This window comes from Amblyomma maculatum, chromosome 11 (assembly GCF_055883805.1).
Source record: "Amblyomma maculatum isolate TAMU_Amacu chromosome 11, ASM5588380v1, whole genome shotgun sequence".
Classification (NCBI taxonomy): Eukaryota; Metazoa; Arthropoda; class Arachnida; order Ixodida; family Ixodidae; genus Amblyomma; species Amblyomma maculatum.
This window is the reverse complement of record NC_139354.1, coordinates 97,949,504-97,977,313: the sequence shown is the minus strand read 5'-3', so window position 1 is coordinate 97,977,313 and position 27,810 is coordinate 97,949,504. Positions and strand designations below refer to the sequence as shown.

Here is a 27,810-nt window from a genome sequence, read left to right as displayed (position 1 = left end):
ATGTGAGCTACTTTTTTTTTAACCCACATTGTTTCAGGAGTTGAGGTAAATGATCACCGCTGCTACTCTCGAATGTTTAGCGCTAGCTCCTCCTAATCAACCGTGGTTGGAAGCCGCAGGCAAACTATTCTGAGTCGATCGCCAAGCAAGTAAGCTCATATTGTCGCAGGTTGCTGTGGTTGGAAGTCAGTTCAGAAAATTTCCCTTAATAAGGCTCATGTTTCCTTTCTTCTACGCTACGGTCATGTTAACGTGGTAATACTTCTGGTGTGAAATTATCTATAAATGATTGTCCAACAATGACCAATAAAATAGCTCCTGACTGTTGAGAAGGCACTTGGAATATGATCGCTCGTTGTAAAACTGCACTTGGTATACATTAGAGCGCGTATTTAAAAACGAAATACTGTGTTTTGCGGAAGCTAATGAGCAATTTGCACAGCTGTTAGGAGCGCGACCTGAAGGTTAGAATTGAGTAGTTGTAATACAGAAGGTAGAGATTTCAAATGCAAATAGAGTAACCGCATCTGTGATCGACAAGACATATCCTCGGGACATGTGCGCTCCAATATCTTTACGCTGGCACTTTGAATATCAAACGATTCAGCATTTTCACAATTCATACCTAATCACCATCTGTGACGCTTTGGCTTTTGTATAAACATTTCCCTGCAAAAATATTCCTTCTCTACAACTACGCCGCATATCTAGATGAATAATTTAAGACACGTCATTGTAGTTAACATAAGCTGCTCTTCCAACAGCAGTAATTCTCCTACTGCAATACTTATCATGCAGAAGTTTAGAAGGTACAGAAGTGCATCAGAAATATTGAATTCTTAAATTCAAGTCTGACTTCAAATAAAAAGCTGCAAGGCTTTTGGAGTGAATTACAGCACTCTAAAAGGAGGACCGTTTAGATTTTAAATTATCGGTAAGAGAATGAAATGGGCCAGCACTGGATGCACTTGGTGCTGCTCTGTACAATATTCGTTTTATCGCAGTAAGTAATTTCATTTATTCACGAAGTGTTAATTTGAGTTCCGAAAGACCATCTGCAGACATGACCGCAGCAATTCGAGGCGCATCAAGCAAGACAGAAATTATAAAGATACTGTACTGCCCTATAATCACGCTACGCGGAAGTTTAATTTTGCAATTAAATGCGTCTTCAGGAAGCAATTTGAAGAAATATATAAATGACACTTAACCTAAATTTATGTTTTTTATCATTTTAGGTTGTTTATCATTACGCCCTTCTACTCTTGCCTTCTCGAATTCTTTTCTTATTTCTGTGTGATTTTATGTAGCAATATTATAGATCGCTTTGCATCTGTTTTCAATAACCACTAACAAGTTCTTGAAAGGCGAGGTCTTTTTAACTATGCCATACGGAGAAGAACACCGCGAAACGTTAAAAGTAAACCAAATACGTACTGACCTTTTACGCAAATGTAAAGTTAACACTAGTTTTCTTTTTCTATGTTTCCGACGCAGAATACCATTTATCAGCTAACTTTTCCCTGTAATTTAAAAAAAAATATTATTTCTCGAGCTATTCTTTAGTATCCGTCGTTCAAACGTCCGAGCTTCAGAATGTCACGTAAGAATGTCATGGAATTATTCCACATATTAATATCTTCTAGTTTGGCATTTCTACGGCTTCGCATCTTCGGAGAACAAAGGCATCTGCATCTTGTCTCTGCCTCATTTTTGCTTCATGGAGTAATCAAGGGCACTTCGAGCAATACTTCGAAAGCCGAGGAAATGAGTCATACTGCGCACTGATGGCAGGGTGACGAAGCAAAAACTAGAATAGACAATGTCCGTAAAGTCGCATCAATGTGTACAGGAAGAGGAGGAGGAAAAGGATGATGAGGAGGAAAGGCAGGGAGGTTAACCCGTAAAAGCAACCGGTTTGCTACCCTGCACTGGGGAAAGGGGGTGAGTGGATATAAAAGTTCCTATAGAGAGATGGTTGAAGTCAGTACATTCACTTCACAGACATGCCACATCACATCACGTCACAGTCATATCGCTTAACATAACAGCAAACCCATAGTCTTTCGTTAGGACTGTGCTTTTCACAAAGCGGAGCAGTGCCTGGGAGGCCTTCACCGAAGACGATCGCCGTGGCCAGGGACCTAAAATCTTAATTTCTTTCAATGGGCGTCCATCTAAATGCTCCAGCGTAGGGCACAGACACTGTCTTTCCTCACTGTATATGGGGCATTCACAAAGAATGTGGCCTATAGACTCATCGCGCCCACAGTTTCTACATGTAGGGCTGTCTGCCATGCCTTTCATAAAAGAATACGAGTTTGTGAATGCTACACTGTCACGAAATCGGCGCACATATTCATCAAGTCGGCACGGCGCGAGGCCCGCGCGGCGTCGCGTGGAAAGCATGTAGAGAAAAGCCCCCTTCCCCGCGCGGGAGAGCGCGTAGCTTTGTACGCGTTGCCGTCACCCTCTTTCCCATTGCCCGGGGAGGGCAATGGGAAATTGTGGGGAATTGTGTAACCTAGTGTTTTGGCAACCTTTCTCCAGCAGTGCTCGCATGCCATCTATTACAGGATTCAACAATTATTTGAATATTGGGTGTATTTTCTTGAAGATTAAAATCTGCCACGATAGGCGTCCTAAAGGCAGGTGCTGTAAAAATCTGGTTCAGCATTTGTATGCCGGCAATTTAGAATATCAGCTTCTTTTTCATTTCTGTCTCGGGCACTAAACGGACATTTTACCATAATAATCGTAATTTTATTTCGACACCCGTAGTACTCATGCCCATTGGCAGAACATTTCGCATTCCGTATAAATTCAGTTCAGAGCATCTTATGTTTTATACATGTCGCATACCGCGGACATCATAAGCTCAGTTCAGACCCGTCTTTTCTTTCATAAATATCTAAAGCAATCGTCATTTGGCCGCAAATTACGTCCGACAATTGTTTACCAAAAATTAAAAGCTTGTTTTCTTGTGCCTCTTTAAAGATAATTGCGAGTAATTAAGTCACGCTTGAACCTTCTGAGTGTTTTTATCATGCGAATGATTTGATTACTTCTATAGCTCAAAAGTAATAAATAATTCTTTTTGTAATATATGCCTTGTAGGAAGGAGAAATCAACCCGAAAAGTACATGGTTTAGGCCACACTCTCCGCCTCTAATGATGATGAGAGGCGGAACCTAAATCAGCAATATATGGCGTAATTGGTATGTAGGAAAATTACGAAATATTTGTTTTTCGCAAATATTATCAAATGTGTGCAGCAAGGGAAAGCGAAATTATCATTTTTTATTGGCTAGTGTTGCAATAAATTTTATCGCCGTCAAAGCCGCGACATCAGTCTAGAAGTTAAAGAAATGGTGTATTGTGGCAGCTGCAATTCGCTGTAAAAAGTTTCAAAAAAGCTTGGCTGGACCATGTTTCTTCAGGGTACGTCTCCCTACCAGTCCCCCATTTGTGCGGTAGCTCCTGAAAAAGGTCAATGCATGCAAAGTTATTCTCAAACATAGTTCGTTCCACATTTATTAACCGTTACTGGCCGCTCTCTTTACTTCTTGATATTGAGCGGGAAGAGAATAGACAGCGAATAAGCATCACTCTCTTCAATGAAATGTTAATGGAGGATTGTGCACGGAGAGAACCAAATGTTACATATATATTCATCTTCATCGTTTTGCTGAAACCTTGCAAATTTTGCTACGCTCTAGAGGAGGATTTAATTCTGTCAACTTACCGCTACAAAGCACACGGTACTGTCCTGCTCATTTAAGTTAGAAATTTTTTGTTATATCACGAATTTGGAAATAGTTCTCTGGAATTCTTTGCCTACAAATAAATTTTTGGATCCATCATCTCTATTAGAGATAAAAATTTTATATGGCTCTCACTGTTAGTTAAGCAAAGGTATAGACATTTTTAAAATTGATGAAGACGGGGATAAAATGTGCAGTACTTCAGCAGTGTTCCCCTTTATTAAGCGAAAAAGGAACTACATGTTTGTCATCAAGCAATGCAGGTTGGGCGCAACGAGCACAGACACTACGGTCGCCAGGACACAGAACTACTTTGTTCTTCCTTGAATATCGCTGCGTCTGAAAAGCTAGTTCTTGAGGAAAGCGGTCGTATGGTTGGCTGATGCAAGCTTCAGACAATTCTCAATAGATGACCACCAGAACACTTCTATAAGGCGCACACGCTGCATATATTAAGGCAAAATTCTTTAGTAGCTCATCAGTGGCTTGCTTCAGACGAGACCGATCCAAAGCTAATTAGCATAATTTGCATAGCAAGACAAAAAGACAAATACCTTATTCCTTAAATATTTCTTGTAGATAATGAATTAAAAAAATTTGAACAATGAGTAGGCACATCATTCATAACACGAATCTATAACATAAACAAAAATCAAAACCATAGCCTAATGCAATGATGAAAATGCATAATACCTTGCAACTTTATTCCCAGCCCGACTACAAGTCAAAGCCAAGAATCCAATCCAGTCCACACAATGAGCCAATACAAGATCTAGTAGTTATTATTATGCTTTTGTGTCTCAGTGAGAATAGATAATGAATGACAAAGTTAGTCGTAGGCCGAATGTATAAATAGACAAAATCCCATCCACATTCCACAAAACAGGCCTACCAAAGACCCTGAGAAACAGCACAAAGCCAAAGAAAAATCCGAGACACCACTGAGTGCTTTCACATTAGCGCGTGCAATGAGGCAAGTGGTTGTCTTCAGACTTTTAGCCTGCCTTTTGAGCGATGGTTTACACCAGTTCGCTTTAATGAAAAAATATCGGCGTTAAAATAGTAGGTGTAGCTGCCCGCACTACGTGTCGTAAAAAACTGGAGGCTATGTAAAAACGCTGCACAACAAAATAGGGGGCTGTATTGTTTGGTGGTTAATTGGTGTGTGATAGGCGATAATAAATTTATATAATCATTGTAATGAAATATGTATTCATGAGTTATAAAATTGAAAAAGAAAAAAAAAGAAAACGTGGTTCAAAAATGGAAAATGATTGGACTATAAAGGCATTGCTTGATGATCCTAAGTGAGAAATTTACTTATGTGTAATTCGGCATTTAACTAAATAGAAATGCTCCAGGACGACATTATCCAGCCGTCGTCGAGCCCGTGGGCTTCGCCTGTTGTCCTTGTCGCGAAGAAGGATGCAACCTTGAAGTTCTGTGTGGATTATAGACGCCTCAACAACGTCACGAAAAAGGATGTGTACCCCCTGCCGCGCATAGACGACACCCTCGATCGGTTTCGCCATGCCACTTACTTTTCGTCACTTGACCTCCACAGTGGATATTGGCAAATAGATGTTGACGAGCGCGACCGTGAGAAGACCGCTTTTATTACACCGGACGGTTTGTATGAGTTTAAAGTGCTTCCGTTTGGCCTGTGCTCGGCCCCTGCCACATTTCAACGAATGATGGACACCGTACTCTCTGGCCTGAAGTGGCAGTCATGCCTCGTGTATCTCGACGCCGTAATTTTCTCGGGCACGTTCGACGAGCACCTGAAACATTTGCGCGCTGTTTTCGAGGCCATCCGATATGCTGGTCTCTCTCTTAAACCCGAAAAATGCCACTTTGCTTTTAGTGAGCTGAAATTTCTCGGCCACATTGTCAGCGCTCGAGGTGTTAGCCCAGACCCAGAAAAGACGGCCGCTTTCGCTTCATTCCCCACACCAGAAGATAAACGAAGCTTGCGTCGATTTCTTGGCCTCTGCGCGTACTATCGTCGCTTTGTTCACAATTTCTCCAAGATAGCTGAGCCTCTGACCCGCCTGACAAAAGATGCCTAACCGTTCCTTTGGGGCCCCGACCAGGAACAAGCCTTCACGGAACTCAAGTCCCGTCTCCAATGTACACCTATACTTGGTCACTTCGACGAAGAGGCTGACACGGAACTGCACACGGATGCCAGTAACTTTGGACTCAGTGTGGTCCTTGTTCAGTGGAGGACGGTGCAGAACGCGTCATTGCTAGCGCCAGTCGCACTTTGTCCCGTTCTGAAGTTAACTATTCAAGTACGGAAAAGGAGTGCATCGCTGTTGTGTGGGCAGTCATGAAATTTCGTCCGTACTTGTACGGTCATCCGTTTCGTGTCTTGAGCGACCATCACTCACTGTGTTGACTGGCAAACCTGAAAGATCCATCGGGTCGGCTTGCTCGATGGAGCCTTCGGTTGCAAGAATTTGACGTTACTATCGTGCACAAGTCCACCAAGTAACACAGTGATGCTCACTGTCTGTCCCGCGACCGTACTCCCTGCCACACGGACGGCTGCGAAGCCGGTACCGCTTGCCTTGGTGTTATCACCTCGTCCACTTTAACACGAAAGCAGCGGGCCAATTCTGAAATTTTGCCCCTCATCAAATACCTCGAAGGAACCGTGTCATCTCCTCCTCAGCTTTTCAGGCGCGGACTGCCGTCATTTTGCTTGCGCGAAGGTGTGCTCTACAAGAAGAACTACGGTCCAACAGAAACTGTTTATCTGCTAGTAGTAACCACCACGCTTCATGACGAAGTTCTTCGTGCGTGCTACGATGACCTTTCTTCCGGTCATCTCGGTTTTTTGCGCACATTGGCACGGATACGCCGAAAATACTACTGGCGCAGGCTAATTGTCGTTGTGCACCGCTACGTCCGTACCTGCCGTGAGTGCCAGCGGCGGAAGACACCGCCCATTAAACCAGCTGGCCTCCTGCAGCCTATCGATCCCCCGAAATTCCCATTTCAACAGGTCGGCATGGACTTTTTTTTTGTACGCAAACTTGCCATAAGGCATATTATATAAACTCATGTAAATGGTTTTCCGTGAGGAACCGGAGCAGGCTTCCGCTCTTAGCGTTGTCGGTGAGCCATTTAGAAAAGTCCTCTTCCTTTGTTGTGGTTAGACCCACTTCGCGCAGAATCTGTGTCCTTGATTCCCTTGTCCCTGCACAAATCCATAGCAGGTGGCGAACATCCACTTCTGCAGCTGGTGTGGAACACTTTGGGCATGTGGTTGGTCCGATGTAAGCTTGCGATTCCCATCGGAATTTTACCGACCGGGTAAGGGCCGCCCCAGCTCTTATCCTTCTAAGGGAAACCTCCTTCAATCTCGTTAAGTTACGAGGGAGTGGGAATGTACACGGGGGAATGAGGGCACGTGTACTTTTCCTTAATGAGGATGCTAAAATGGAAACAGCGGAGCGGGCATCGAAAGGGAGCTTGGTGGGGGGCGCATTAGTGTGTGGAACTTTGTGTGTGAGGTGGTCAACTTTTCTCTGCTCGGCGTTCTCAGCATTGTCTTGTGTCCAATGTATCTGGATGCTTATCATTGTTTTTTTATTGAGTGCGTGGATTTCCTGGGTAACACATAGCGTCTTCGTCACTTTCTTCAGTTGTTTTATGGCGGCTAATGAGTCTGTATAGATGTGGGCTTCTGTTATCGAATCTATTTTATTTATGGCCTCCATAGCATCGCGGATTGCATAGAGTTCCATCACAAGCGGGTCTGGGTATTCTAAAAGATATTCTTTATGTACCTTTAGTTCGCTGTGTGTTGGACTAGTAGCTGCTGTTCTACCGCCATTTTCTATAATTGATGCGTCCGTATATGCAATTAAGGTACCTGGAAGTGCATCAACCAGAGGTCGAGATGCCAGCTTTTCTTTGCGACGAAGCCGAGTGGTCTTGTTTGTCGTGATAGTAGTGAATTCCCACGGAGGGGAGTCAGCCATTGGTGGTGTTCGAACTGCCACTTCGTTGTACAAGGATGCTATGGGCGTAACGTACTTTCGCTTCATATCCCTTGTTGCCTCTTGTTGTTCAATTAATTCGGTCAACGTATTTATCTGTGCAAACTCTTGGAGAATAGGGATAGGGGTAAGTTTTGGTAAGGCCGTGATAGTGCGCATTGCGTTTCTATTTATTGTTTCCAATTTCGCCCATTGCCGCCTCGTGAGTCTTTGGAATTGGGCCTGGTATAGTATCCTCGGCTGTAACACTGATTGTACAAGACGTCTTGCCATGTCCGCTCGAGCTCCTCCTCCCCTAGACGAAATGCGTCGTATCAAGTTTAGGGAAGTCGCAGCTACTTTTTTCACCTTATGTAGCCATTGTGTTCCTTTGCCGGATTTGTGAATTTCTAGGCCAAGAACTCTCAACTCGTCCACCTCTTCCAACGCCAGATTTCCAATCTTTAGGGAGACTCTTTGCGTTGCCAATTGTTTTCTTCCATTCTTGTTGGCAACATGAATGTAACTGGACTTTTGAGGTGATAATTCCAGGCCTGCACTTTGCACGTACTCATCTATGGTATTTAAAGCCTCTTGCAGATGTCGATTCTGTCTATCAATTTGTTTATGAACAGACCAAATCGTGACATCATCTGCGTATATCATGAACCCCCCTTCTGGTATTTTAGCTAATTTCCACGGCATGGACTTACTGGGCCCATTCCCGAAGTCCTCTATAGATAACAGGTATATAGTGGTTGCTACTGACTATCTAAGCCGATACTGTGAGACCAAGGCCATTCCCCGTGGTACCGCAGAGGAAGTTGCGCATTTCTTCACTCGTAACATTGTACTCCGTCACGCGGCCCCAATAGTCGTCGTAACTGACAGGGGAACCTCGTTTACATCGGCACTCACGAGCGAGGTCCTTCGACATAATGGCACCACCCACCACAAACCAACTGCGTATCATCCTCAAACTAATGGACTAACTGAGCGGCTTAACAAGACAATTACCGACATGATTTCTATGTATGTAGACGACGATCATGGGATCTGGGACCGAATTATGCCGTACATCACGTTGGCATACAACACTGCGCTCCAGGAAACTACACGCTTCCCTCCATTTCATTTGGTCCACGGACGCGAACCTTTAACTATGCTGGATGCCATGCTTCTTCGAAATTCGGGTCCCTCCACTGTCGTGGGGGCTGACCAATTTATTCGTGATGCAGAAGCCGCATGCCAACTTGCCCGACAGCGAATTCGTCACCAACAAGTACACGACGCCTAGCGCTAGAACCTGCGACACCGAGAGGTGACTTACACACCCGATGATCAAGTCTGGGTTTGGAGCCCAATACGGTTGCGGGGGCGCTCTGAAAAGCTTCTGCGCCATTACTTTGGAGCCTACGAGGTGCTCCGTCACCTTAGCGCGGTGAACTACGAGGTGTTACCACAAGGCACTGTCCGCTCCACTCGCCATCCGAAGTCATAAATAGTTCACGTCACCAGAATGAAGCCTTATTATAATCGTTAAACAATTTTAGGGTCTAAACCAGAGCCAGAGACTTCCATATAACTTGCCCCGCTTTTCTATTGTTCCTTTACGTTTGCGGCATCGGGTCGATGCCTCTTGGAAGGGGGGCAATGCCACACCGCTGCCCATCTTCTAGTGCCACCAAGTGGCCGAATGTCTTGGCGCGTGGCTGAGCGTCGTCCTCGTCTGTCTCGAGCTTCGCTTGATTAAAAAAAGGGCAGCTCGTTTGTTGTTCTGTTTGCTACGTGTGTTGGTGACAATATATAAAGTACCATATACATGTTCTACAAACCCTCACTTGATTCACAAAAGAGAAATTCTTTTGATTATGCACCATACCTGGCGTGCACGCAACACAAAAGGATGGATTTTCAGATCTTTCATACGAGCGCTATTTCTCCACAGCGACCTCGTAGGTTACTAATACCGCACGCTGTTTTTGTGCAATCTGCATTTGTAGTACATCCAAATCAGCATTAGGCAGCTAAACCTTGGTTTACTGTGAGGGTTTTACGACGAGATAAATATTCACACAGGTAATGTTTTCATATGCCCACAATATACAATTATTACGGCGGGCGACAGACGTAGCAAACACGAGTGCTAGCTCAACCTAATAGGACAATTGTTTTCCCCGGACACGGTATATTGCTAAGCACAGTAAAACGTGGACGCTCGGGATATATGGTGTACCGCCACACCATATATATCTTGTTTAATGCTCATAAGAATGTGTTTAATGACAATTCCCCCATAGTCTGTGCTTGACAGCAAGACGTTTTAACACCCCTGACCAACAAATTCGTAAAGGATTTAATGCTGTTGAAATTATTTAAAAATATGTTTTAATTTGCCTAACACGTTTAATGTTCTTAAGGCACGTGCTAAATACAGCTCTGTTGTATTGTTCCAGTGTCTACCTGGTCAATGGGGTCAATGTTACAATAACTGCATGTGCCGAAGAATTGGGACGAGGTCTGGTCTTCAACTTTTATGAGTCAATGTCCGTTCACCGCTAACAAGCCATATGCGATAGATGCACATCTGCCTAAATGGGACCTTTAGAAGACCTCAATAAAGAGGTTTTCAAAGACATGTATTAGTGTAAGTTAACAAATACCATCACGCAAACAGTATTCGTGCAGTTTTGTGCAGTGCAATTTTATAATGCAAATTAAGGCTATCAGTCATTCACATCGGTGAAAACATGCGCCTAAACGCGATCATGAGTAGGCTATCTCATGTGTACTTGGTAATCCTAGCTGATGAATTCCTCAGTGATTGCAAGTATGAAGTGATCTTTTTCTAACCATTGCCCTGTTTCGTTGTGAAAAGTCACATGTGGGAGCGGGCTGGTTGGTTGATTCACAGGAAGGGAAAGGCGCAGCAACTGTCACACTTGCTCTGTGGACACCTGAACCGCGCCGTAAAGGAAGAGAGGAAGGTGGGAGTGAAAGTGGAAAGACAGAAAAAGGAGCCATAGTGGAGGGCTACGGAGTAATTTCGACCACCTGGGGATCTTTAACGTGCGCTGACATCGCACAGCACACGGACGCCACTTCGTGAGCCATGATGAGAAATGGAGATAACTTCTGCCTCTTCTAGACCTATTACCAGAACAGTATTAGCGTTATCATGATACCGACAATTTTTTGACAAAACAATGATCCTAGGGGAAGTTTTTTAATGGTATGACTAGCGCGCCAAATGCGAATATTAAAAAGCCCACGAAGTCAACCAGTTGACAAAGACCATATACAAGCCCAATAGTAAACAACGTCTTCTTGTTTCTTCCTTTTTATATTGACAACACCTTACTTATTAACCCAGCAATGTCTCCGTCAAACTATGCAATGAACGCCGCTACTAGGACATTCAAATCAAATATGAGTTTCAGAAAGTTCACAAATGACTTTTGCCGCCCCGCCACGGTGGTGCAATGGTTAGGATGCCCAAATACTGTGCCGGTGCACCCGGATTCAAGCCCCACCGCCGCCGGCAGCGTTTCAATGGAGGTTAAACGAAGAGGAATAAGTGCGCTGTGCGATGTCAGTATACTTTAAATAACCTTACATGGTCGAAATTGCTTAGTAGCCCTTAGCTACGGCTAGCCGAAACAAAGTGGCGTCCGTTTTGTACAGTGCGATGTCAGTGCACGTTAAAGATCTCCAGGTGCTCGAAATTACCCCGGGGCCCTCAACTATATTATCCTTTCTTCTTCTTCCTCATTCAGTACCCTCTTCCTCCCTTCCCTTACGGCGTGGTTGAGGTGTTCACAAAAAAAGTGTGACATATACTGTGCCTTTCCTTTCCTGTGAATTATTTACTATTGTACTCGGAATCTGCCAGAAAGAAGACATATTATTTTCCGGACATAGAGTGAGTACATAATATTTTGCTTACTGAAGAGAGAAGTCAACCATGTCACGAAGTTATAGGCACATACCTTACAACGTTCCAATACGCAATAATCGACTTCAATCTGGAATGATTTGCAAGCCTAATTATTTGTTGAAATGGAAAGTACTCTTGAACACGACCGGAACCTCAGTGATTCCAGTACCTACATGATGACTCTTAGTGCTATGGGAAGCCGAATTTATGTAAAAGATACACAGACGAATAAAAAACATGTTACGAAAAATTCGAAGTAAGATTGGAGAAGACAGATGTAAATCTTACCAATTTATAAGAAAGCCTAAAGTACCGAACTTACATAACGGCGGAGAAGTTACATGGGTACGGTGAGAGAAATATTGCAACTTTAGAAGACCAGTGCCAACATATGTAAAAAAAAATGACACCAGCTCACCGGATACGATAGAGGTGGTGCCACAGGCAGGCACGAGCAACAGGCGTTCGGCAAACTACGTTACAATTGTTGCGAAACTTGAAATGTTTTGAAGGTTGTGTAAGAAATATATAACGAGTGCCCCTGCTAACTTGGACTAAGGTTTTAAAAAATATGGTTTGTCGTAGCACAGAGAAAGAAATATTAAGCAAACGTATTTCGCTTATTTTTTAATTATTGCCTTTAGGAGAGAAAAGGTAAAAGGAAAAGTTGATCTCGGACAGAAGCTAGCTACGTTGTTTTCATCAAACTAGCGTTTACGAAACGTTACATTTTTACCAGCCGCAAATGAAGTCTGGCACACAAAAAAACAAACTTCTTCGTGACTGTTGCGTCACTTTTAGGCCCAAGACGCGTCCCAGATAGCAAAACCCGCATTTCAGGGCCATGCTCTCTGGTTGTAGGCAGTTGGCGAAGGATTTTAATTAACAGCTGGTCAAGTGATAGCATTATTTGAAGGCCTATAAAGAGGGCGGCGTAAGTTGTTGCCTGATGAAGACAACATTTATTCGTTTTTAGAGAAGATATAAAACGTTTGTATTAAAACTTTTTCTATTAAGGCAATAATTACAAAATTAGCTAATTAGTTTTTACTAATTATTCAACTGTAGTGAACGAACAATGCTGGAGGTTAGCATAGGTGGCTCTGAACATCTTTGAATTTGTTTCACTGTGTTAGCGCGAAAACTCTTGGTCCAAGTTAGCTGGGACTTCCTCCATGGCTGGGACACCCGGTAAGTTTGAGTAGCCTAGGGATTGCCACCGATGCATTAAAAATAGCATAATGCTTTGCAAACCGCCGCTTAACGAAAGCAGTGTAAGTGCTGCTTGATGTGCCCTCCGAAGTGGACTTATGCGACTATGGGCAACCTGCAATGTAGGGCGGCCCCACAAGCAGGCCCACATCCGCGCTACATATGTAGGTCCATTTAATCACACATGCACTCTGAGTGTCGCGCCTTCGAAATTTTTCTTTACGTATTCGTATATTCCTGATGCTATTTATTTAACTAGAGAGCATCCAGTGAGAGGCACCAATTGAGCTTTAAGATCCCGGAAATGCTCGCTGCTTTAACTTATGAGACGCTGCGGCCGCGTCGTTTGTCGCAAATGACGGTGGCGAGTTAGTGTCGAAAAAAAAAAAACGTTTTTAAATAACTGCAAGCATTACTGGCATGGGTACTGCTCATATATAATTTTCGCCAGTTATAAAGGGCTCTGCATGCTTCCTGCCATCGATAGAAAGCCTCACCAATTCGACTGTGTCGGTGCGTCAGTCATATAAATAACCGCTTCGTGCTCATGTGTGGTTCCCTGCTACACCGCCTCATTTTCGTGCCTCATATATATATATATATATATATATATATATATATATATATTGCCCATTAGGCTGCCGCGCCTGCATGTCACGCATGTTATGCCTTTTTATATCCTGAAAATATACTTAGTCGTACATGCCAAAGAAATAAGAAGCAAAAGAATGCTATCTTGAGTATAACTCAGTTTGCATGTGGTAAATGATGTTTGGATTTTCAAAACTGGATCGGCTAATGGACGCCGTATGGAGTGCTTCGGAAATTTAGACCAGCTGGGGCTCTTTATTGCGCGCTGACATTAGACACTGCACAGGCGGCTTCCACTTCGCCTTTATCAAAGCGCGGTGGTCGCTGCTGTGGACGCACCAATGTTTTGGGGCTCAGTAATCAAGAGTCCCCCTTCATGGATCACTGCCTTGTCGTGGCGGAGGGGCTTGCGAAACTCGATGAAGTCGTGAGCTCTGCTGTGTAGGGCCACCCAAGATAGACAGGTCACGGCAGACAGTTCTGACAAAATGTGATTCACTGGAGAAGGTAATGGCAACCCACTCCAGCATTTCCTGCCAAGAAAACCCTATGGCCAGTCACAATACCATTAATGATATGGCGCCGGAAGATGAGCCCCCAAGGTTGGAAGGCGTCCCACATGTTACTGGGGATGAACAAAGGGCGATTCCTAGTAGCTCCAGGACGAATGAAGCGGCTGGGCTAAAGCCAAAAGGACGCTCAGTTGTGGATGTGTTGGGAAGCGACCGGAAAGTCCGATGTTGCAAGGAGATGTATCCCATAGCAACATGGAATGTAAGATCTATGACGCAAGGTAAACTCGTAGCGGTAGTTCACCTCAACGCCGCCATAAACGCCAACGTCGCTTCAGGTCACGCTTCAACGGGACGTCGTCCGTTGCTGCCAACAAGACAAGCTCATTGCAAGCCGAACGCCACCTCGACGCCGACGCCATTGCCTGTACCCACGAAACGCGTCGCCTGCTTCGAACTGTAAGCTCGAACGCTGTCTCTTAGTGTGAAAGTGGAACGCTGGTTTTTAGTGTGAAGCATCGTGTCTATCATTAGTCTTTGTAGGTTGTGTTAGTTTTTTGTTAATTTTGTTTGCGAGTTAGCATCTGTGTGTGTTTGTGTGTATTAAATGGGCGTCCGTGTAGGTGCGGCCGGCGTTTAGTTCATGCTTTCAGCCTGAGCGTTCTCCGGAGATCCGTGACCATTGGTGGCTTTCCTGTCGTAGTCGCCTTTACAGCGTTCTCGAGCCCTCTCGAGACCTTTCATGGGCCATCCTACATGTCTCCTTCAGCTGGGCTCGCAACTCAAGCACACATGTGTATGTCGCTGTGAGTTCCGCTGCAATCTCTTTATTTGCACACAGCTCCTTGAATATTGTCAAGTGCGTCGAAAGGTTCTCCCATACGACATCTCGAAGGGAGAGAACCCAAAGCAAATAAAAGAGCTGGAAGGTATCTATCCCAATCGGTTGGTCTTTCCTGGCAAATTTTCTTATATCATATTTTTGAGCGTCCCATTGAATCACTCTACTAGACCGTTACTCATGGGATGGTATGGCATTGTTAGTAAATGCCCTATAGACAGAAGGCGGTTAAGCTATTTCATCAGATTCGGCGTGAAATTTGATCCACGATTACTTAAAACCTCGTTGGAAATTCCATAGCTAGCAAACATCTCCTAAAGACCTTCAGCAACTTGGATACTGTCGATGGTTTTCAATGCAACGGCGTCAGGATAACGAGTAGCCATGTCGGCCAAGGTAAGCACATATCTATTGCCTTTAATAGATCTTGTAGAGATTGGTCAATGTCAATAGCCACTCTGAAACAGTAGGCCGATAGTTGGCACCTTGCCCAGTGGTACGGGACTAACTCTTCCCTTTGGTATTGTGCGTTGCAAACGTAGCATGACCTAACAAAGCGTTTAACTTCGCTTTGGACGCCTGGCCAAAAGAACTCCTTGGCGATTCTGAACACCGTCTTCTGAACCCCCTGGTGTCGGGTCACAATGGTTTCACGTCCTAAGCGTAAAAGCATCTCTCGCAAATGTTTTGGTGACACGAGTGGTTGGACCTGCCTTCTTGAGCTAAATATGCATTTCCTGTGAAGAAGGACGTCTACGTATTGAAACTGAAACAAGGTAGGACTCCGTCTCCTTTTCTGCATTTCTCCTATTTTATCGAAGCAGCTTGCAAGCTCGAATCTTCTCTTTGCTTAATTGCCATTTGGCTCGCTGTTACTTTCAGACAAATTGCAACGGGAGTAGAGAGCGGCCGCTGCGTCGCTCTGGCTGTCTCTTTGCGCTCGCGTCTCTACTGCCGACAAAAAACTGACTGCACCATCCCCTTGCTAGCCAGTCGTATTCCTTTCTTGGTTTTGGTGCTTCCGAACATCGATAATTCTCTAAATGATCAGGGTCATTGACGCTTCTTGCACCCGGAATGTTTCCCAAGATGAAATCGTAGATTGGTTGCTCTACACATTTTGCCAATAGCTCTCCGGTATAATAGGGGGTTGACACTAGAATCCTGGCTTCTGGCAGATACCTAACCGTGCTTTCCACCAGAGTGTCAGCGGTCGCTTCCACTGTTAGGTCTTCATTCCTCACTAGGCTTCTCCGAACCAAAGCTGTCTCTAAGTACCAATATATGAAGGTCCCCTATTAGTCCAACCATCACTGGCATTGCTGGTTTCGACTTGGGCGTTCCACTCTCTACCCCATTTTTCAGTGGCGTTTGCTGCTCTTTGGGCTGTGGAACTTTGGCTGGTGTGATAAATTCTATCTTTAAATTAACAACACATGCAGCTCGGTCCTGCATTCTATATTGGCATTCTTCCACAGTATACCCTCTCCTTTTGCAACCTTCACCCACGACCTGCGTCCTCGGGCCGCACTACTAGATCTACAGACAGCTGCACGGTGTCCTACCCTGTTATAGAGGGAAACTCTGGTTGGTGCCTTGAAAGCCCCGCCAGAGGATCTTGGTTTTGCTGAATTAAATTCTGAAACTTTCTGATTTTATGCCTTCCCCTTGCTTATATTCCTGAGATCTTGAGCTTCGAGAAATTGGTTTGCATTCTCGGCAACCTCTTTAATAACCCCAAATTTCTTTCTTTCAGGAATACTGCTAGGTTTGGACTGCAGCATACTAGGAACTGCACTGTCACCAGTTTGTCACGCACACCTTGAAAACTCTTTTCTGTGTTCGACATCTCAAGCCACTAGCTATCGAAGTAATTGGCTGACCGACATACGAACTGCTCAGCGGTTTCAGAATCCCCAGGTTTCGTGGTGCGGAATCTCTCGCGGAAACCCTCTGCTGTAAGCCTGAATCTTTGAAGTCCCTTCTTGATTTTATCGTAATCCATGGAATCAGACGCAGGCCTACTACCAAACACATTCAGCGCTTCCCCGACTAAACACGTACTCAACACTGCTGCCCATTCACAGCACTCCCAACCTTGTCATAATGCTATCCGCTCAAATCGTTGCAGATATGCATCCAAGTCATGTCTTTTGTCATCAAAAGGAGCCAGCAGCTTCCTCGGACAAACTCTCATCGATCTAGGCGCTCCGATTCCTAGTTCAAAGCCCCGATCGTCATCCATGCTCCCCTCGCGTTCTCCCATCAACTGCTGTTGTTTCCACAGCAAAAAGGTTCTCTCTCGTTCAATTATTCTTATTTCACGTTCCTCTGCTTCCCTCGCTTCTTCCTTCTCACGCGTTACTCTTCTAACTTCGCGTTACTCCGATTCCTTCGCTTCTTTCGCTGATTTCTGCTCCTCGTTCCGCGCCTTCACGCGCTGCTTCACGCTCTCACTCTGCTCCACGCTCTAGCTCCGCGGCTTCACCACGCGTATCCTTAATTGCCTGTGCTCTTTCATCTCATAACCTGTTCAATTCTTGCTCACAGGCTGATCGCCTACTCTTTGCTCATAGACTCACCGCCTCCCCCAGCTTAAGAGTCACATGTAATGTCATTGCCAATTCCACACTCTTTGCTGCCGAAAAATCTCAAAGATCCGAGACAAATAGAATATAATCAAGAAAATATATCCTGGCAGGCTCGACACTTTTCTTTGTGACGAATCTCAGAACACTCAGGCCGAAATCGCGGCAAAAAGCGATAAAAAGGCCACTCGCCGAGAGATCCGTAGGCACGGTCAGATCAAAAATACCGAAGGAGATGTTCCGCGTAGTGCTGCGACCGTACGGTGGCGCCGATCAGCTGACAAGGAAAGCGGGACCGAAGCTACGCCAGGTCTTGGTTACGGCTGCAGGCCTCAACCTGAACGGGGAAGACAGATTCATCGCCAACCCGAAGAATCAGTCCCTACTAATTATGACCCCGGAGCTCGGCAGGGCGAAGCGGTACGAGCAAATTACGACCATAAAAATCGGGCCAGTCGAGATAGACGCAACTGCTCACGCGGCCATGCCGGAGGGCGGCAAGGGCGTCATATACGACGTTCCGCTGGACGTCACGGAGGAGGAAATTCGGCAGGGACTCAGAGATAACCCTGGCTACGTTTGAGCGAGGAGGCTCGGGAAAAAGTCCAAAACCATGCTCATCATTTTCGAAGACCAAGAAGTCCCGCGAGAGGTGTGGTTCAACGGACTGCTATACCGGTGCAACCTCTACAAAAAGAAATTCGATGTGTGCTACGCATGCGGCAACCTGGGCCTTCAGTCGGACGTCTGCCCGGACCCCACCAGCCCTCGATGCCGAGGGTGCAGAATGCTTAATCCATCGGAGGGGCACGAACAAGATTGCGAGCCGCAGTGCCTACTGTGCGGCGGCTGCCACCCCCTGGGGCACAACCGCTGCAGAAGCATGTACCGGACCCCGTACATTCTCAAAGTCCGACAAGCGGACAAAGAAGCCATCCAGGCTCAAAACAAGCAGCAAGAGCCATCGCAAACCCGAGGCAGCTCAAGAGGAAGAGGCGACGCCGCGGGCACACCGGGCCGTGCGAGAGACTCCAGCGCATCCGTCACCAGAGATGAGCCCAGATCCAAGAGCAAGAACAGGGGGCCGCCACAACCACCGCCACCCAAGGACGACAAGAACCACTGGCCGAAGCCCGGGGAGACGCCGGCCGGACAAGCAAAAACGAATGAAGAAGTTAACGCAGGCGGTAAGTCGGTCAGCTTCGCTAGCGGGGTCTCCGAAGAAAAAAACTTGGAACTTTCGGAATTACAGCAGACTCAAGCCGAGCATAGCAAAGAAGTCAGAATCATTAAAGAAGACATCAAAGAGATTAAAGAAACCCTCAAATCCCTAGTCGAGGTAATTAAACAGTTAAAAGAGGCAAAAGCTATACCTCCACAGGCACCTCGGATGTTCAGGCCGCCCGACATACGGGGCCCCGGTGGGGCAAGCGAGAGCAATTGTGGCAGGGACAGTGACGACTCAGATGAAATGAATATCGATCAGGCTAGACCCGCGAAACGTAAATCAGACGACACTAGCGTAATTGCACAAGCCAGAAAGCACGTCGCATTTAGAAAATTAGTCATGGATGAAATCATAGACTTCGAATTGAACCTGAATAAGAAACTCGAGGCGAGATTTGGAGTGCTAGAAGCGATACTTCAAGCCCTTTGCAACGCATCGGGTATACAATATCAAAATCATAATGGATCCAAAAACGTCTAAAATTTGGCAATGGAATTGCCGGTCGTTGTCAATGAAGCGATGGCTCTTGCAACAGTACGTAGCTAGCCAGAACACACAGCCTTTGGCAATGGCTCTGCAGGAAACGCGAGGTGTATGGAAGCTTTCGGGGTACAAAAGCTACGATAGCGGGAAGGGAAGTAAAACACAGGTCGTGACGTACGTCAAAAACAACGTCGCCGTCGTCGAGCACGAAGTAGGCAACAGGGAGACCGAAACGGTCTTTGTGGACATCCTGACCGGTAAAAAGAACAGAGGCAGCATATTTGTACTCAATGTGTACAGCTCCCCGAAGTGCACGAAGGCGAGGTTTGGCCCGATATTTAAGAGAGCGATTAGCCTGGCAGGTAAGAACCCACTAATAATAGCCGGCGATTTTAATGCCCGACATCGAGAATCGGGTTACAGGACCAGCAGCCCGAAGGGTCAAACGCTGTTCGAAGATATCACTGAGTCAAACCTCTACATCGCTAACGACATTAGATGCCCGACGAGGGTGGGCAACAGTGTGTCAGCGGACACAAACCCGGACTTGACTCTCTACCATAGAACTGGCATAGTCAAGTGGACGAACATGCATCAGGATCTAGGTAGCGACCACTACGTGCTAGAGGTAGAACTAAGTAGGAAAGTGAGTGTTAAGCCCGCTGTGTGTCGGACGGAAACCCAAGTGGATTGGGATAAATTCAGACAGATCCGAAAAACGGGAAGAAATTGGAGATATAGCGTGCATTCAAAATTGGGCCGCCCAATTAATTACCCATCTAAACGAGGCCACCGAAGAAATTAAAGGCGAAGCTCTGCCTGAGGCGATGGATAGCAGGCTATTCGGCATGTTCAAAAAGAAAGAAGAGCTAACGAAGAAGCTCGAAAAGCAAAAGTGGAACCGCAATCTCAGGAGAGAGATAGCCAGACACAATGTCGAAATAGAAAAATACGCCCGGAAACTCGAGTCGCAACGTTGGGATAACAAATGCGACGAGATGGAGGGCACCATGAATGGGGCCAAGACCTGGCAACTGCTCAGGTTCCTGATAGAACCCAGTAAGTCCAAAACGGCCGCCAACATAGAACAGGTCAAGGCGAGGTATAACTTTAAGGGTACGGACAAACAGCTTATTAACAAGCTCAAGTCCACGTACGTAGCTCCCCCCGCCACAGCGCATTACAGAGATTACAACGGACCGGCGAACAGCGAGCTTGACGCGTCCATAACAGTGGCAGAGGTCAGAGCGGAGCTGCACGGCCTAAAAAAACGCTCGGCCCCCGGGCCGGACCTCGTTAATAACAAGACGCTCGCAAATCTGGACGACGAATCGATCAATACCCTAACCAAATATTTAAATCAGGTGTGGGAGAGTGGTCAAGTACCCCAAGAGTGGAAGAGGGCTAAGATCACCCTAATCCACAAGCAGGGAAAACCACCGGTCTTGGAGAATTTCCGCCCAATATCACTAACATCCTGCGTAGGCAAACTACTTGAGAAAGTTATTCAGAGGAGGCTAACCAAATACACCGAAGAGAATGATGTGTGGCCGGCTGAATTGGTCGGATTCAGGCCCGGCCTTTGTACGCAAGATACCATGCTCAGACTACATAACGATGTTGTCAGAGACTTCAGGAAAAAAAATACGAAAGCTATTCTAGGCTTAGACCTTAAAAAAGCTTTTGACAACGTCAGCCACGACGCCATTCTCGACGGGCTCGCTGAGCTTAGAGTAGGCGAAATAACTTACAACTACATTAGATCATTCCTGCGAGACAGGACGGCGATCATCAGCTTTCAGGGCTTATGCTCGGAGGAGTTCCCGCTGGGTAACAGAGGCACTCCGCAGGGGGCTGTGCTCTCACCTTTCCTTTTTAACATCGTAATGAGAAAGCTGCCCAGTAAGCTTGGCTATCTCGATGACTTAAAACTAAGCATCTACGCGGACGATGTGACCGTCTGGATGTGCGAAGGGAACGACTCGTACATTACATCCAGGCTCCAAGAGGCAGCAGATATAATCAGCAATCACGCAGAGGACGTAGGTCTATGCTGTTCGCCAGAAAAATCGGAGCTCCTGGTAATGACCAGCAGTAGTGGGAAGTTAACTCCAGATATCAATATTAAAGTCAACGGAAACGAAGTCCCGAAAGTAGATGAAATTAGAATATGAGGTATGATTATCAACCGTAGGGGCAGTAACACAAGCCTGATTAAGAAATTAAAAGGTCAGGCGGAGCTCGTAGTCAGAGTATTTAGGAAGACGTCCAACAGAAGGAGTGGTCTCACGGAGGCTAGTAGACTCAGACTCGTGCAAGCTTTTGTCACGAGCAGAATGTGCTACGCGACTCCATTTCTAAATATCAACAAGACCGAAGAACACAAATTAAACACCATAATTAAGAGATGCACGAAGTGCGCTCTAGGACTCCCCATAACTACTTCTAACGACATTCTAGAGAAAATGGGGTTGCATAATGAGTGGAAAGCTGGCTGCGGCAGTCAGGCTGTCCCAGAGAGAGCGACTCGCAGGAACGGGGGCGGGTAGGCAAATCCTCGACTGGGTAAACCTACTAGCGCCCGGGGAAGGCGAAAGTGTCAGAGAAAGCATAGATCGAGAAATCAGAAGGCATCTATACGTCTCGCCCATACCGAAGAACATGCACCCCGTACACGACGAGGGGAGGAGGAAAAGCAGAGCTAAGCACCTCGCTAACAAACTGGACAAACTCCCGCCAGGACCGGTCGCCTACACCGATGCAGCGATCGGGAAAGAAGGCGACGTAACCTCGGTCGCCCTATTAGACACTGGGATCGCCATAGGAATAAAAAGAAACCGAGATCTACCGCCGGTAGAGGCGGAGGAGATTGCAATAGCCATTGCCATTGCACGACCAGGCGTGAAACACGTCATCAGCGATAGCAAAGCGGCGGTTAGAAATTTTAGCAAGGGTAGAGTCAGCAATCGTGCTGCAAAACTTCTGAACGAGTCGTCTCTCGCCGAAAGTGTGACCGTAATCTGGACCCCTGCACACGCCGGTCTCGCCGGTAACGGGGCTGCCCACATGCTCCTCGCTACCTCGGGGTGCTGCGGACGCCTCCACAACATCTAACACCAAAGAATGTATTGGTACCTTTAGGAATGTAACCGACAACCTGAAGAAAGACCGGAGGATATATCCGCCACCGGTTAGATCCCTGAGTAAAAAGGAATCGTACGACTGGAGAAGACTCCAAGCTCGAAATTTCTTTTCGCCCCTGTGGAGGAGTCGGACGGGTGCCAGAGGGCGGAAGAGGGACGGTGCAGAAACCGAAATTTGTAAATTTTGCGGCCATGTGGCAACATTAGATCATATAATATGGAGATGCGTTCGTGCCCCAGGGCACAATGCGATTAAAACTAGCGATGAATGGGAGACCACGTTAAGAAGCTCCGACGAAAAAACGCAGCGATTCGCCATCCGCCTGGCGGCCGAGGCTGAAGACCTCTTCTCCTAGACGAAGCCGGGTGTCCTCTGGCCGCGGTGCGACAGACTGCCTCCCCGGACACCTGCGTGCGGACCCGTAGGGGGGCTGCTGCACCATATTCGGCGGAAATAAATGTTCTTCCTCCTCCTCCTCAGGCCGAAAGCATAAACTAGACGCCAGCCGTATCCACACGGACCAACATTTATTACACCTACACACACATATTCTATCGCAAAAAAATTAACAAAACACTAACACAACCTACAAAGACTAATGATAGGCACGATGCATCCCACTAAGAGACAGCGTTCGAGCTTACAGTTCGAAGCGGCCGACGCGTTTCGTTGGTCCAGGCTATGGCGTCGGCATCGAGGTGGCATTTGGCTTGCAATGAGCTGATCTTGTTGCCCGCAATGGACGACCTTCCGTTGAAGCTTGATCTGAAGCAACTTCGGCGTTCGTGACGGCGTTTAGGTCAACCTTCTGAAAGATGAAATTGGACGGTGGTACGAGCTTTGGCGGTGCCCCATGGATGTAGCAGGTGGCTGAGTAGTCGCTCAATCCCAGGAACCGATTCGAAAATAGCCGGGAGTCTACGGTGCAGTGTCGTACAAAATGAGGGCGCCGGTACAGCTGCCAGCGTTGTTCACTCCCAGCCAAGGCGTCTCTCACCTCCTGGAGCCTCCGCTTCTCTGGATTTCACCCGCTTGCCTCTCGATATCGCGCCTTTTTATAACCTCCGCATTGATACGCGTCAGCCTTATCGCCGTCTTCGTCGTCTTTTGTTCACCAATCAGCGCTTGCTATGTCACTGACTACTCCTTCATCATCATAAAGCTTCGTTGGTCCACGTAATCCTTTTCGCCATCGTCGTCTTCTTTGCTTTCGCAAAAAGCTTTTGTATTTGGCCTATTATATGGGACACCATCCTATATGTGTCCTTGCGCGCGCACTCGTCCGCCGTCTTGAACAGTGTGATCATAAAATGAGGGAGCCGCCAGCAAAGCAAGTAATAGGAACGGTGCCCTGGGAGGTTTAAGCTGGCACGCAAGATGTAAATTTCATTTGGCTTTCGGAAATAGAAAGTCAATATTCTCTAGGAGCTGAGAAAGTTTAAAAATGCAAATGACGCCGCCTTGTGAGCATACTTGAAGTAACATTCGCTAAATCAACTGCCCGCACTGCCCTACGCATTACTGAGCATTATTGCTGCTGATATACCAAAATACGCTCTTTCAATTAGTCCCTGGTGGAACAACATCTTTAGGCTACCTGTCTGAATAAGAGGGTAAATACGTTCCAGTAACTGAAGCACAGAATCGGAGCACCCATCTATCCTAATGCTCCCGTCATGTGTTCGCATTTCTGAAGATGCCATGTATTGAAGAAAATTTTAAGGTCCACCGGAGGAGAAACTGCGGAAGCTTAGAAATGACGTTCTTTCCAGTGGAAAATCAAAATGAATAATTTTTTACTTTTGAAATAATTCGGTATATTCGCAAAGAATATTCGTAGTGCAGCTTTAGACGTTTCTCTAAGGCAAAGAATTTTCGGCGCTGAGTTTTGCTGCGGAACACAAAACAAGACAACCGAAAAAATGTAGGTCACAATCATATTCGGCACATTTTCACAATAATGCTCTCAAACAAATGTCTTTGAAGCACGAAAATGTTTCTTTTACGACAGAGCTTCCAACAATCATCATTGTTCAGATAAAAAGTTTGTCTATAGGCAAACCTACAATCAAAGATGTCGGTTTTCATTGCAGAATGATGATGATGTGGTTCTAATGAAGAGTTTACGGTCCTTAATTTATTACGTGTTTCAGCTTACCCGACCAACGCCCCTGAATTGTTTTTTTTTTATTGATTATCACCACAATCATATTTGTAAAGTATCTCGCCTCGAGCCAGTAGTCAGTGTACCACCGAAACGACCAACCTGCGCGCTTCCCCGAGCTAGCATGACTCTCCACACCACTCCTTTGCATCTGTATGACCAATACAACGTGCTTATTACAATATTCAGGAATTTTTTTCTGTTTTCGCGTCTACGCCCAACTTAACCAAAGCAGCGCAATATTGTTTGTGAAGTACATCAAATAAACAGTGCTTGCCCCTGGAGCAATAGCCCTGCTTCAACCTCTTCCGCTCGGCTGCTGCTAAAACCGAGGTTACGTACCAGCTATTATAGCCATGCTAAACTTGCTTCCCTATTTTTGCATTTTCGTTGTTATGCTATTTCGGCCTAACTTAGCATGGTTACACTTTAAGACACATGTAAACCAAATCACTAGATGTTGAGAATTCAATCATGTGAAGAGTGGCTTCAATAAGTTGACTTAATAAAAATACGTTATAAACGCCTTTTCTATTACCCCCTTGAATTTTGACTCCTCAATCTCTGTATTGTGGCGCTAGAACAGTGTTAGATGAAGAAGTACCACTATGTCAGGATTGAGCAGAGAATTGCTGTTACTGGTTTAGCAAGGACAGCTGCTCCGGTCGAAACATATTGCTCTTCAAAAAATCGCGTGTTATGTGCTTCGAGAAGTTTATTAATTTCTTTCGCAAGTCCAACCTTAAGCAAAACTTTTTATTGGTGCCTGAACAGAGTTATCCTCTTCATATGCGCGTAGTTTAATGGGTCCTGGTCTAATTTTATTATGAAAGAACTACTGGTTGAACGGAAAAGACAATTTTGACGTATCTGCCTCTTGTCTGTCACTGAGCAGAGGACGTATAATGTCGGCAGTGCACCAGTCGAAAGTCAAAACTGCCAGTGACTGTTAGAAAGGCGAGTTTTACTTAAAGAAAGCAGCGATAGGTTTAGTAATCACAAATTGAAATGAACGTTAAGGCACTATATATAACCGCATGCCATTGAAAGCATTATTTTTCTTGTTTTCAACAGCCAGCAGCACGCAGCCTTTTCACTGCTACTGTAGCACACGGAACAGCGCCTGACTCATATTTGTACTGAAACGCGCCTTTATCAATTTTAGTCCAATATGAGTCGAAAGTTTTCCCGACTGTTCGCAGCGAGGCACAACAGTTTCATTAAGGTTCCAGACTTTTAAAGGTTCGTTCGATCTGTTATCTAGATAGTTCTTTGCCGAATCTCAATTTAGCGCTGCCACATTCTGTGGGCATTCATAGAATTACCACCGACGAGCATGATGACGACTTCCGACGCCGCTATGTTTCCATAATATTTTAGGCAAAGAAATTTTTTTCCATGCAACGCTGGTCTCATTTTTCACTTGAGGCTGCCACTTGCGTAAAAATATTGTTTTATTTTTGTACTGAATCCGTTTATTGCTTATTTTGAACTGATCAGCTATATCAGCCTGGACGCTGCATTCTTGAGTCATTCTTTCTGTCCCATTTTAGGGCTATTGATTCTGTGCTTACATCTTTCACTTGGGGGAGGCCGTGCAGATCGGACCGAACATGTAGTGTAGGATCAATCACTGTCGTAGACACACTCTCGCGTATCTGTGAGTCGTGTGATGAGTTGGGGACGGCCTGTGAAAAACCTCTTACCTCCTCACGAAGGCTGGCCATCTCCTCGTCACTCAACACTCATAGCCCCCCCAGTGTCCACCTGTACCCCTAAAAGCATACAGTAAACCTTCCACACCTAAATAATAATGTTTCCTACTTCGGAATCAAATAGAGGTTCCCGAATTATCATCCAGAAGAGGTGAGCTGGAGCCATTATGAAATGCAATTGAGCCGGAGGTTCAGTTTGAAGCAAACCATGAGGTAAAGCATTTCGCAAAACGAAAATTTAAAAATTGTGCAATGCAACATCGATACCTTCTCTACTCCTATTTGGTCAAATGCGCACATAGTGATGGTGGAGGCTACCACTCAACTAACCCTAAGATATCGCAAGAAATCACTATAGCGCTCGCGATTTGTGTCCCAACTCAAAAACAGCACTGCTAAATTTTCTTGGGGCAGTGTCCACTCTGCCACCTACAAAATACTGACCCAGAACTCCCTCCTCCGGCAGCACTAAGCTCACCTGGGTACCCTCGCACTGTTGAAAGCTAGGCATGAGACCTCCGATTCGGTAGCCCGAGGGTCTACAAAGTGGGAACAGGCGGACCTTATGCGGGGGGCTCTAAAACAGCGTACGTGTGCCTTCGATGAACTCAGTGTGAATGCTCGTGCCAAAAGAGAAATGTACGCACCCCTGACTTTTGTAAACATTTACCAGGGGCCATACGCGAACCATATCTTCTCCCCAATTTTCTGTGTCAATTTCGACCCATCCCACCTATCTGCCCTCTCTGCAAAGCACAGAAGGCAAACCTGAAGATAATCCACCTAAAATATCCGGCTTCAACTTCACCCGCGGATGCGGTGGCGGTCCCTATTGGGAGGACTGGAGGCCTCACTATGCTTTATGGACCCAGAAAGGCAGAAGATGCGTTACCAGCCATGCTGCTATTGTCACAGACCTTTTAGGTATGAACGTTGTAGTCCGGTGGGGTCCAATAGGGAGCCAGGAAGCATGGGAGGCGCAATTTGATCGGCGCTATAAAGTTTTCACTCTTCCTCTTTTTGATGCTGATGTCAAGCTTTATTCATTGACACGCTCTCGATACGCCCTGCAGCCTCCCTAAAAGAAAATGCTCAAAGGTTTGTTTTCTTTCGCCTGGCTTAAAAGCTATCCTACGTCCTTAAATAAGGCGCAAGTAGGCTGTCATTACAAGGACATATGAAAAGCAGTGGGGCTTGAGGCATAAAATTGTTTAGGCACCTAGCGACTACACACATGGCTAGAGGAAACTACGTGGCGTAAAGGAGCATGAGACGCCTAAATTGAGGTAAAGCAAAGTAGGGGACATATGTGTGCTCCCTCACTGGTCACTGCGTCAAAAAAATATTTCATATCGGCGAATAAAAATGGCGCTCTCTACCCTCTCAACATCATATTCCGAAACAGGAGAAAAAAAGCAAAGAAAACAACTCAGGGACTCCACCACGCCCATCAAGACGCCTTCAGGTGGCGCTCGGTTTGTTGAATTCTAGCTTTCTAGCTTATTCTCCCGGAGGTTGAGTTTTTCCTCCCACACCGCCCCCGCATTAATTGGTCCATCCTTGCGTCCAGCCTTCTCGCGCACGATTGCACAGCTAACACCTTGTGTCGTGTCTTCTTCGGCAGCAGGCTTCTGCGGTTTCT

General features: G+C 45.9%; 1 long non-coding RNA gene and 1 pseudogene across 1 annotated transcript in view; one reads left to right on the top strand and one right to left on the bottom strand.

Annotated features, from left to right (window-relative positions):
• Nucleotides 1–764: 764 nt before the first annotated feature.
• LOC146174471 (uncharacterized) overlaps nt 765–27,810 on the top strand; it is a 55,635-nt gene continuing 28,589 nt past the window's right edge. The window contains exon 1 of the long non-coding RNA XR_014701784.1: nt 765–1,003. This is a non-coding gene — a long non-coding RNA (uncharacterized LOC146174471). The remainder of the gene's footprint in view (nt 1,004–27,810) is intronic.
• Nucleotides 15,697–26,180, bottom strand: LOC146174473 (uncharacterized; annotated as a pseudogene).